At 44.1% G+C, this 12230-nt stretch overlaps 1 protein-coding gene across 3 annotated transcripts in view; it reads left to right on the top strand.

The window, feature by feature from the left end:
* The window catches only part of PLAGL1 (PLAG1 like zinc finger 1), a 45804-nt gene that overhangs the window by 21816 nt on the left and 11758 nt on the right, over positions 1–12230 (top strand). The gene's annotated exons all lie outside the window — the stretch shown is intronic.

Consider the following 12230-nt stretch of genomic DNA (forward strand, 5'->3'; position numbering starts at 1 on the left):
GCCCAGGGAAGTGGTGGAATTTCTCACACTGGAAATACTCGAGATACGACTTGACAGGGCCCTGTGTAACGCTAATCTGAGGGCCTGCTTTCAACAAGAGGCTGGGCTGATCTCCACGGGTCTCTTGCAACTTAGATAATTCTGCAGTTCTGTATTTCCTTGTGTCCTCAGCTATCTTCGGTGCAATGATCAGTCATCCCTACCACCTGTCCCAGGTCTTCTCAGTATCGTACCGCTTGTGCTGTGGCAGGTCCTGTGATACTCGGTCATGCTAGAGGGATAGACATCTGTCTTCGCACTTGGAGATGTGCAAATAGCCTCGGGCAGTACCAGTGCTGAGGGGACTTGCCAGGTTCCAGCTGGTGGGAGTAGACATGCATGTGGGGTTTGTGACAGCCAGGTAGTGCCTTGGAAAAATGTCAGTGCACAGGAGAACACTAAACAATAACATGGCAAATCTGTGGAGATGTGAAGCAACTCTGGATCTTTATGTCTGTTTTTATATAAATAAATAGTACAGAGCCAGCCCATGAGCTTAGTACTGACCTATGCTAACAAGCAACACCAAGGCATGTTTTGGGGATAACATCTACCAGGCTCTGTTTCAGGTAAGGAATTTGGATGTAACCAAACTGTTGGGGGGTGGGGGTGGGGGGGGAGGGAGGGAAGGAGGTGAGGAGCGTTTAGACACGTGGAGCTGATGCCAGGTGGTCTCAGCACCAGGGAACAGTCTCTGGTTCTTACTGTTTAGTAGTAGAGGTGTAGCCTAACCACCCAGTCCCTAAGCCTGACCACAGCATCGTCTTTCACTAGTGCTTGGTTCAATACAAGGTCAAATTCTAGGATTAAAAATCTTGTTCCAGGTCACATTAATGAAGACTAGATGTATAATTAAAAAGAAAAAAATCTAACCAAACCAGAACAAAACCCCTTGGATTCCTAGGAAAAAAATGCTGCAGTCTGGGGCAAATTGCACAAAGAAAATGTCGTGGCTGCACAATACAAGGTCTGCTGCAGCTAGACCTCAAACTCCAGCAGCTCAGTCTTCAAGTCTGTGGAAGTAAACCAAAAAAGCCAACATCCTAGTGAAGTTTCGGCACGATGAATTTGAGGTAGCAAGTGTTTCTCTGTTTTAGATGGAGAAGCTAAGGAAAAAAAAGAGAGAGAAGTTTGTAAAATGTCTGACAGCTACTGAGGCTCGGCCAGTCAGGGAAGCAGCGGACTTCCCCTGGAGCTTGTTTTTCTTTTTATCCTTGGATGAACTAGCGTGCAGTATATTATGCTGCCTGAATGCAGGGGTTTGTCACGGTTAGCGCCGGGGGCTGTCCCCGAAACGTAGGAAGGCGACGGGCGTGAATGGAGCACGCGGTGGTCGGTGGGGCTCGAGCCCGCTCTTCGGGAAACCTGTTGCTGCTCCTCTTGGCCTGGCCGGCCAAAGCCGCGCAGGAAAGGAGGTGGGTCTTTGATCTCTTTGTTGTAGCTGCTCCCTGGGAATTTGCTGAAATCAATGCCCTGTTTTCCTGAAGAAATGAATGGCTATGCCTAACTAGCTTTGTGAAGCGCCAGGGAATTCACCGCTTCTGTTTATTGACAGCTGAAAAGGAGCACATGGTGCTGAATGGGTCCTCCTGGGGAAACAAAACAGAGCGGAGTTAGACCTAGTTGAACACAGGGGCATTTGGAAAAGTCTGCCGAAGGAGGATGGCATGGTTCCTGCCACCTCTTACTAGCATAGCCTGACTTTTTACTAAAAATGCCATTTTAAATAAGGTAAGGGTTGTTTTGATTTCCCATACATAGCGCGATTATGAAATGTTTGCATTTGTGTTCTTGAGAGCAAAAACAATGTTTGAATTGTATTCTGTCATGGGAAAAACTTAAGTGGCTCTTGTGCTGTTTCTAGCCTCTGTGTATGTTCATTTGTTCTTTATCTAATGGTGATTAATGAATGTGAAAAGTAATAGGAAATAATTTGGTATTTGGGTCTTGCAGTCAGGTCCTGAACATCAGTCATTTACGTAGGCTATTATATGCAGTTCTTTATGTCTTTGAGAATCAGCCGAATTGCATCAGATGATTTCTTGACTGGTACAAATCGCTGCGTTAATACTTACGCACAAGGCAGTGACTAACAAGCGGGCCTGTCTGGCAGAAAATCTGTGAATCTTAAAGCCCTTGAAATGTAAAGATATATTTCCAAACCTCTGTTTCTATGCATAGACTCAAGGCAAGAGATGGACTTAGCACTACACTTGCTGGTTTTAGATGTACGGGTTTTTTGGAAAGATGGCAAAGAATAGCAAGAGGAGGGTGATAATGAAGAAGAAGTATTTTCTTCATGAGTGTCCAGAACAGTTTATCAGACCAAAGGAATTTGGTGTGTAATTCATATGTAAATTTTCTACTGAAAACAAGAGAACAAATCGCCAGAATTTCTATATTAGTTTCTGTGGTGACTGAAGGAAAAGGTTTCTGAGCTCAAGTAGCTACAACTTTCAGGTGTGGCCAACTTATGACTGCAGGAAAACAAGTTAAGTAATGTCATTTCTTCCTTTGTCAGTTTAAGTGTAAGGGCAAACTCCAAACGGAATAATTGCTGTCGTGCGAGTAGGAATTGCTGGTTTTGTGTTGCAAACCTGCCTCAAAGTGTCTGTATGCAGTTGTGTGAAAATTCTTGAGTAATCCCCTCATTTCGGGGGAAGTGCTTGGGAATTTTCACATTTTATCGGAGTAGTTTGTGTTCCTCAGTCTAGCATTTTTGCTTTGGGTGACTTTGAGCTAGTGACCGTACTAGTTTTGTCTCATTTTGCTCTTCTCTGTAGCAGATAACTTATCTGTTTTTCTTGGAAGCATTGGGGTTCCATATGGAAATATGCCTTCTTCAGAATACTTTGTGATCCTGAAAATTACATGAAAATACATTGCTTAACTGCAGAGAGGCAGCATGGTTGCTTGTGATGTCCTTTAAATTTCCAGGATTTTCAGAGGGAAAAGCAAAAAAAGCAAATGCATTTATGATTTTGACAGGGGTAAAAACATTGAGCTCAAGCAGGCTGATATTGATGTTTGTGAGCTCTATTGTCATTATTGTTATCCAAATGTGTCAGAGTGTTTTGTGACCTCACTTATGCGTATTTATACATGATGGACATTGGAAGCTGCTAAAATTTAAAGCTAATTTAAAATTAACATTTAAGTTGGAAAGGAGGTATATTTGTAGGTCATTTTAATGCTGTAGTCTAGATGTGTCATGAAAATGTTGACCAGTGAGGGTTTCTGGGTACTTGTAATGGTGTAAATAGAAAAGAATTACGGTCGTGGAAAGCTCAGTCGATCAGAGCTATTCTAGTTAGTGTAATGGAGAAGAAAGCAGATGATTCATGTGTGACATGGAAGGTGGCATTTGTTCTCTGTTACTCGGGCGATAAGGCAAGGCAGAGTGTGTTATATTTAACTGGCTGGACTGTTCAGGCAGCGGTGTGTAGGGAAGTACATGGGGATGTTTTGGCAAGACAGTTGTCCCTTTGCTTCTTGTAACATCAAGGATCTTTATAAAATATGAATATTGTTGTGACCTATTGGCAATGTTGAAGTGGAAGGAGTATGAAATAATTGATTTCCCACTGACAGAGTAAGATATATCAAATACAAAAGTGGGATATGTGATCATACACAGCTCTAAGTAAATATGCATGTTAAATGACCAGCGTTATAGAAATACATATCTGAGGAATGGTGGATTTACCCCAAGGTGATGCCTTTACCATTTGTTGATCTTGTTCCTTGAGCTAGGAAAGTATGAAAACTGGAACAAATTATTCGCAATTTTGCTTTGCAAGTTTGCTTCCTAGATTCTAGTAAGAGAGACTACTGTTATTTTTATTTTTGTGACTTTCTGAAGTAGTCTAAAGAAACTACAAATTAATCGGAAACAAATGTAGAAAAAGTGTTTGTATTTTATTTAATCTCAAATTGAGGTGACTGTCAACAAGACAATAAATAGGGCTTTATGGATATACATTATAACCTGAGTTTAGAGTGCTTTCTCTGCAGAAAAAATCTGCAGTTTTTTCTAAACCCACAAACTTTTGCAACTTTCAGATGTAATTCTCCAATAATACTCTACAATCACGTACTTTGTAATTCTCTATTTTAGAGAACTAGACTCAAGGCTGTCCTTATGCATGAAGAGAATAGTTATTGTAAGGGAAATGTACTATACTGCTACCTAATCTGTTGCTGCCAATTTTATTATCCTTTCTTAATCAGTCTGTTAAAGAAGCTCAGGTGGACATAATTTCTTTAGTACAGTATCAGTCAAGACATTAGATAATTGTCTTGTGGTTCCCATTGAAAATCTTTAGAGTAGAAAAAAGAAGTGTATGTTAGATCTCAGGAAAAAGGGAACAAGTAAACAGAAACACAGATACGACACTTGCACGTGTATTTTTTTCACAGAAATACATTTTTGTGTCTGTTCAGCAGCAGAGCTTCCCAATGTCTATGGTTTTTTTTTAGAGAAATCACTTCATGCCTTAAAAGAGGAGAATAATTTAACAGGATCATAAAGGCTAAGGATGAGAGTCTTCTACCCATTTTGTTCCCAGAGAAGCTGGGAATCAAGCATCCTTTTCATGTTGGAAATTAGGCAAGTAATAACAGAAGTTGTTGGCTATGTCCTCTGTTATGGAGGTGGTGCATAGCAAGAGCTAAAGCTGTTCTGCTAAGCTGTTAATGACCCTTCATTTTCAAAACCCAATGCTTTTAAAAGACGACTCCTACATTTCAGTATTTTAAATATATGCTTTAGGATTCATTAGTAAAAAACGAAATGAAGTTTTTTGTTGTTTCTTGGGTGAATTGGAATACCTGTAGGAGGTTTGGACAGTTCACTGAGAAAGTTAACTGATTTTCCAGTTTTATTCAGACTTAGTTTCCACTGAATGTGATATGGATTGGAGTGTTCTTTCAGGATTGGCCCTCCAGGGCCTCAGCCCCCATCAGTCCTAATTGTCCGTGTATTCGCTTCTCCACACGGACTTCCTTCTTTTGTAACATGGCTACTCGCACACCAGTAGAGCCGAGTGAACGGACTTCTGCCTGCAGAAGTGGGTTCCATGGTTTTTACACTGTGCTTTTACTCCCAGTAGCTGTAGCTTGCTTCATTTAGTTGCAACTACCTCTAAAGACCTCAAGTTCTCCAGCTGCAGGATGAGCACAGCATCTCTTTGCTCTGTCATGCCAGGCTTCTTCATTTTGTCCTACAGTAAACTCATATTTCCTTCTCCAGAGCGTGTCCACCTGCCTGGTTCTTTCTACCCGTAAGCACCTGGAAATATATCCCAGCCGCTAGTGTCTTTGCTGGGAAAGTTCCTGCAAGTCCGTCTTGAAAGTTGTGTCACAAGTGGAAGAGCAAGAACCGATTTGGGCTGGTTTCCGAAGGAGAGGTGGCTTTTGTCACCGAGCCTTCCACCAGTCTCCTCCAGATGACATCTGGACCTGGTGGCCAGTAACAACCAAGTTCAGTGAAGGAGAGAGAGACCCAATCTAAGGTTCCCTTTTAAGGGAATGTTGGAAGGGTTGGAAATATTTCAACTAATTAATACTAAGCATTAGTCATTAGCATCGCTGCACTTCGTTTATCAGAATTGAAACCGTGGTGTTGACCTGCCGTGAATAAAATCGTCGACTGTATTAATGCACTTGATATGGCATGTGTGGCTGCATGCATGTGTATTTATATATACATACATTTCAGAAGGCATACGTGCTTGGGGTTTTTTTTTGCTGGAACAAAGACAGAAGATTCTGTTGTCTGTGTGAAATTACAACAGTAGCATTGGTGTTATCCGCTAAAAGGTCTTGACAGTAAAATAAATCAACCAGCCTGCCAAAAATCTCCCCAAAGGAAAAGTGCTCAAGACCAATTAAAGCTACTTCTGCTGTGGGAGGTAAAACTTCTGCTGTGGGAGGTGTAGATTAGGGGGGTCCAAAATGTGGCCCAGGAGCCACACGGTGCTTACGAGTAGTTTGAATATGACTCCCTTGATGGCTGTCTGTATTTCTGTGGACAGGGGGATTTTAGTTTTGCTGTCCAGTATGGAAGCAGGTGCAGTTTGGACAGTGCTAGTGAAGACCTAAAGAAAGAAGGTGTCACAGCCAGGAGCCGCAACCTTGCACCAGGACCCGGCTGCTGCTGACTGCGGCGGGCAGATGAGCAGAGTTTGGCTCTCAGGAAGCTTTTGCTGGGCATTAGGACCAGGCTACGCTGACTGAGGCTGTTTCTCATAAAAAATGGCAGTTGTTTCTGTGAATTTGCTGTTAACCTCCTTCCTCGTTTCTGGATCTAATTTTATATGACTTCATGCCAAGCCAGTGGAGGGAGAGGGGAGAGAAGGAAAAAAAAACCCCTGAAAAATCCAACTGCATTTTTCAATTTGATGGTTTGAAATGTATTCAGCTTCCAGCAATGAGAGAAGTCTCTTTGTTCGTGCTGATTAGAAGCTATTACATGTACACTACAGGGAGTGACTTCACTTGAACAGTGCTCGTTATGTATACGGGTTCTGATAGCAACCAAACCCCATGTGGTGTGCCAGAAATGTGACACGTACATTTTAGTCCCAAGAATAACCAGAAAAAGATTATTTTTTAAAATTATATTTCAATCAATCAATCAATGGTTTGATCTCAAGTCATTTTTAGATGAATGAACCTACCAAGAACTTTGATAAACTGTTTGCTCAGACTGCAGAGCAAAGTTAAACTTGATAAACACACCTACATACTTTCCCTGCTGTTTGGTTTTGGTTTGTTTTTTTGTTTTTTTTTTCTCTAAGTTTGCAGGAAAGTCCTATAAGCTACTGCCCTATCAGGCATTCAAACAGTGAAGGTAACTTCTTTTTTTTCCCCTCCTAGCTGTGAAGTTTGTAAGATCCAGCAGAGCACAGGTATCCTTCTGCTGCACAGGCTTCATGGGACCCTGCTAAAGCTGCTGTGTGCAGTCACATTGCCGAATTTCACATTGCCTGGCTGCGCTCCTTGAGGCTTCTCTAACTGTTTTGCTTCTAAGATTTGCTAGACAGAAGGAGCACGGTAGAAAGCCTCGTCGGGGGTGGTGGGAGGATGACTTTTTATGGGAGGCTGGTTAAATTCCTTCTGGCTGTGCCTATCATAGTACTTCATGGTCGCCAGGCGAAAAACTTACTGTTCCCAGATGTGCTCGACTGTCATCATGATTACTCCCTATTAGGAACTAATAATGAATCATAGTTGTTGTTATCATTTATATGTTTGTATAACAAATAGTTTTGGAGTTCTAAAGAGTTTACATACTTAAACTCGTGTCTGCCAGGAAAATACATGTGTGCTTTCTGTCAGAAGATTTCTTTACAGTCAGATAAGTGCTGAGTCTCCCTTCTAGAGGCATCCTTCCATAACAACAGCTGTGCTGGACAGGCTCATACTGCTGTGAGGCAGCAGCGGGTGCCTTGATGGATGATCTCCCACTGCTGGAGACCCGAGGATGTACCCTCCCTCCAGATCTTCTTTCCTCTTGGGAATGAAGGCAGGGACACGGGGAGGATGGAGGCAAGGTGAGGGAAAGTGTCACTGCAGATCAGCGTCTGGGTCAGGATGCCTGAGGGCTGGGCTCACCTGCGATGCCGGGTCCCCGTTTTTAGGGAATTTGCTCGACCTGCCAGTCTGACTGAACATACGGGGTGGCAGTAAGGCATGTTTGCTGTTTTATTTCTCTGTTTCTGTCTCCAAATATAGTAACTCATTTTTTAAGTTTTACATTTTAGTAGAATGAGGTCATGTTGCTATGAATATGTTTAAAGTTAAGAATGATTGCTGGAATGAATGTTTGCAAACACCTACTGTTCTCCTCCCTGGGGAGAGGGGGCCCCAAAAGAGGTGTAGGCCTTCACTCGCAGGGTGGCGCTCACCCGTGCGCAGGACCAGGACTCCTCCTCCCCCTCCACCAGCATTTCAGGGACCATCATCTGGTCCACTCGCCAGCAAGCCCGAGGATGGCAGTCGGCAGGGCAAGGCCTCCGCAGGGGAGCTGATGCTGCCCCAGCAGCATGCCCCACAGCGTCTGTGCTGGTGCCACCAGGTAGAGACTGTGAGGCGTCAGGGTCTTCGTGTGTCAAAGACATGGGAACTCACTGCTTGAAATCTATCGAAATTTTTCCTCTCAAGCACTTAGGAGTAAATATCCTTTCTTTTTTTTTTTTTTTTCCCTCCTTTTTTTGGAAGGTGTTATTTTGGGTGCAGGGTTATGGAAAACCTGCTTCCCAGATAATACGCTGTGTGGTACATGAGCGTGCAAGTTTGCAGTCTTTACTCAGGTGAGCAATTATGATTGCAAAATCAGCCCAGAGTGTGGTTTCCCGATTTATTTATTTATTCTTTTTTCTGTGCAGAGCTGAGCAGTTGTAACTCTCTGCTACTACAAGGTTTTGCTGTATAAGATAGAAGAGATACAAAGAGGAGACATTGAAGAAATGTTCATCTATCTTCGTGTTGGACTAGAGAATCAGTTATTACAGTAAAAAAGTGAAAATCAGTCAGTAGAAAATTTAGTGTGACAAAATATCAGAAGTTATTGCGATTTGAATAAAATTCTTATCTTCTGTATTCTGGTAATTTTAACGAGTTCTACTTTACTATACTGTAAATAGGATGAATTATTAATCAGTTAAGAGTTTCAGTCCTTTGTAAATGTACTTTGCACATCAAAATTAGGACATGTAAAGGCTTCTTTCGTAAACGTTTTTTACAGAGAAAATGTGTGGCAGTGGCCCACAATAATGGGAAGATAACTTGGGATTAACTGTTTGCTAATGGAGTACTTTGAATTTTTGCCAAATAAATTATATTGTGGAACAAGGTTTTCAAGCTTTTCCATCAAGGAGTGCTGCAGAACAAACCACAGGGCAGGAAAACCCTGTGTACCTTTGCATAAGAAGAACCAAGACTCACACACGGCACATTCAATGTGTATTCGAAAATGTCCACAAGGTAGGTATGCAGCATTCCTCTACAGGAAAGCTGAATAAGGCTAACGGAGCAGTACAGTTTTACTCTGGGATAAATTATGTTGTTTGCTATGCAAATCTTATGATTGTAATTAGGCTAGGATTTGGACGGCTGTGTACACTGATCTTTGTTCCCTCTGCACATGGGAGCTAATTCTAATGCTGCAAAACAGCACAGCAAATGTCGAGTGCTGCTCAGCCGGACGATCATTTCTCGCAGGACATCTTTGCTCGAAGTGGACATTTTAAAAGGAATGATTTACCTCTGCCTTCACAAGACACGTAAATCATACTGCAGGCATCGTGTGGGCCACTGAAGTGTGCAGGTACTGTAAAGTCTCTCTTAGAAAGTAGAGGTTGGAGAAAACGCAGGAGGGACTGCCTGATGGCATCTCGTTTTTAGCAAACTGGTTTTAAAAAGCGGTGTTCTGCCACTGGTTGGTTAAGGAGCTGGTGGTATGTTCGAGCTATCACGACAGTGATTACAGTTCCTAGTATGGCTATGTATAGCTCCCGTTATCTCTGCAGCCGGACTTTGTGTAACCGAAGCCTGTGGCTCCCTGCCCACGCTAATGAGCTCTCCCCGAGGCTGGGCTTGTGCCTGTGGGGGTGGCACGGTGCTCGGACAGTGCCGCTGTTTTGGAAACCCGAGTTTGTTTGTGCTCAAGTCCAGCTTGCCCGAGCTGCAGCACCAGCTTGGCCGCCGCTGGCTGAGGGAGCTCGACCCGGTGCAGCGTGGCTGGCCCCAGAGCCGTCTGGAGGATGAGGCAAGTTGGCTGCTGAGGCTGCCAGGCCGTAGTCCGCAGCAAAGGAGAGCTGTCACCTAGACCTGGACTGGGGGGAAACACCAGCGCGGTGAGGACGGTACAGGTGAGCCACACTCACAGCCCGTTCTCCCTGGGAACGTGGCTGCCTGTGTTTCGGTCAGCCCGTATGGTGGGAGTGCATCCTGCAGGCAGCGGCTGTCATTTTTCCAGTGACCCAAAGAGCAGAGGAAAGCCATAGCTGCTGACCGTGCCTCCCGATGGCTGGGCAGAAGTGGGAGTGGATGCATTCAGGGGCTGGGGTACCAGGCTGGGGGCATGCAGGAGACGTACCCTGCCCTTAGACCGTCCAGCGGCGGTTTGCAGGGCACGCGCACCTCGTCCGTGTGATAAGGTGGTGGCTGCACACCCGCAACCTGGTCGGAGTCTGCACCTGCACCCGTGCTGGGCTCTTCTGTACGCCTCCCTCCCCACTGCTGCGGTAGAGTTCAGCAAAATAAAAATCTTACCAGCTACAGGATTTATTAGCTTGTGGAGTTTTATCTACAGATAGATAAAAAAGGCATTATTTGGAACTTTTTCAGAATCATTGCAAAGACACAGAGAAAGAAGGAAGAAATACCCTCTAGGGGACAATATACCACTGCTGCTCTAAAGATACAGTAAATGACATGATCTGTTTTTTAACAGCTTGTAACTCCTGTGAATCTCATTTATTTCTTTTTGTTGTCTACTCATCTAAATAACAGCAAAGCAGAGAAACGGAGGCAGTTTTACTTTTTCTTGCATGCTTGCACATTATCCAGCGTTCCTGTAAACGTGTCCCAGCTGCCCACCCTGGGGCCTCCGTGGTGGGCACTGCCCCGGGGTGGCTGGAAGGTTTGCTCAGGAGCTCAGTAGTGATGAATCACAGAGGCATGGCACGGATTGATAAGGTCGTGTACTTTATGATTAGATACATCCTCCTTCTAACAGCGGTTCTTTGTCTCCATTTTGCTTTTGGTAATGTTTTTCGGCAGTTTGCATACGACGACTCTCCAGGCAGGAGCTGTTTGACTTGAGACAAAGTCGCTATTATTCTAGGTAAGCTCAGGAAGCCCTCATAATTTTGTTGCCCTCAGAAGACAGAGATTGTTGGCAATTTATTTAAAAGCCAATTAAGTTAAATCACCAAGAAAATATTTTTTTTCTTGCAGCCTAGCTGTAAAGGACTTTCAGGTACATAAAACAGTGTGTAACAAGAAAAAGCAGCTGTATTATATATTTTTTGTGCATTTTAAGTGATGGCTGTAGAGTGGCATGTTCTTTATCTGTAGCACTAGCAAAAAAAATAATGTATTTCAGCTATTTGTAGTGCAGGTGTGCGGTTTGGGAGCCATGGCAAAAGAAAACTATTACACAGTCCCCACATTACTGAAAAATATGGGCTACTGCAGTGCCTGCAGCCTGACCTGCACGCAAGTCTGCCTCGTCATTGAGAGCTGATGGAGAGCCCAAAGAACTCAGTAGGAACACTTCGAGTTTATTTGGGGAGATTTTGGACTAGACTCTTGAAGCGTGTAATTTAGTCAAGTGCCTACTTGTGTTTACAAACTGAAACCTTTTCGAGCTACCCTGAATATGGCATTTATGGTGCTACTGTCCTTTCTCAAAGACCATCTCCGATGTCTCTCCAGGCGGCGTCTCCTGAGCCCTTGCGCTTCTCTTGACCTCTCTTTGGCTACGAGCCCCTGTCTGTGGTGAAGCCTCACCTTTCCTGCCCCAGTCTCTGCTACAGCGTCCTGTGGCTCCCTTGGACTCTCTTGGCTGTTCTGGCTCCCCTCCTCTGCTGCTTATTGTCGCTTACTGAATAGACTTGCTCAGCAGAGTTTTCAGAAGTAAAACAAAGCGAGGTAGTCATGGATGACCAATATCAGCTTTTCCTTTTAACTCAGTCGTGAAGTGTTGTTGGCTTGCTGGTTTGGTTTCTGCTGTCTATAAAAAGGTTTTGTGCAAGAAGTCCCCTTTTTCCCATCGCCCTGCCTGACACCAGTGCCGGGATGACCTTCTGCTGGAGCGTCTCATTGCTCAGTTGTGTCGCTGCTCCGTGTGAGTTTCCCTGGCAACCAGCTTGAGCTGCGCTGAACCAAAAATACCACACTGTGCTGGGGGAAAGTCCGTTTGCAGACGTGTATTTCTCATTAATGACTTCTCTGGATGGTTCGTGTGTTCAGCCTGCGCCTGTCATTGTTGTGAACCGATGACTGGGAGGTGCGACGTGCCCCTTTTGCCGTCTTCCACAGGCAGCACGGTCTGTGAGAAGGCTGCCCTTGTGTGATTGTTGACTGAGTTGTGACTGTAAGAGCCATTGTACTCATTTTTCTTGGTACACCGACGGTCTCGTCTTCTACTGAGAATGGTCTGTGCAGGCTCACAAAGTCAC

This window comes from Nipponia nippon, unplaced genomic scaffold (genome assembly GCF_047370975.1).
Source record: "Nipponia nippon isolate SJK-2023a ecotype South Korea unplaced genomic scaffold, ASM4737097v1 scaffold_4, whole genome shotgun sequence".
Lineage (NCBI taxonomy): Eukaryota > Metazoa > Chordata > Aves > Pelecaniformes > Threskiornithidae > Nipponia > Nipponia nippon.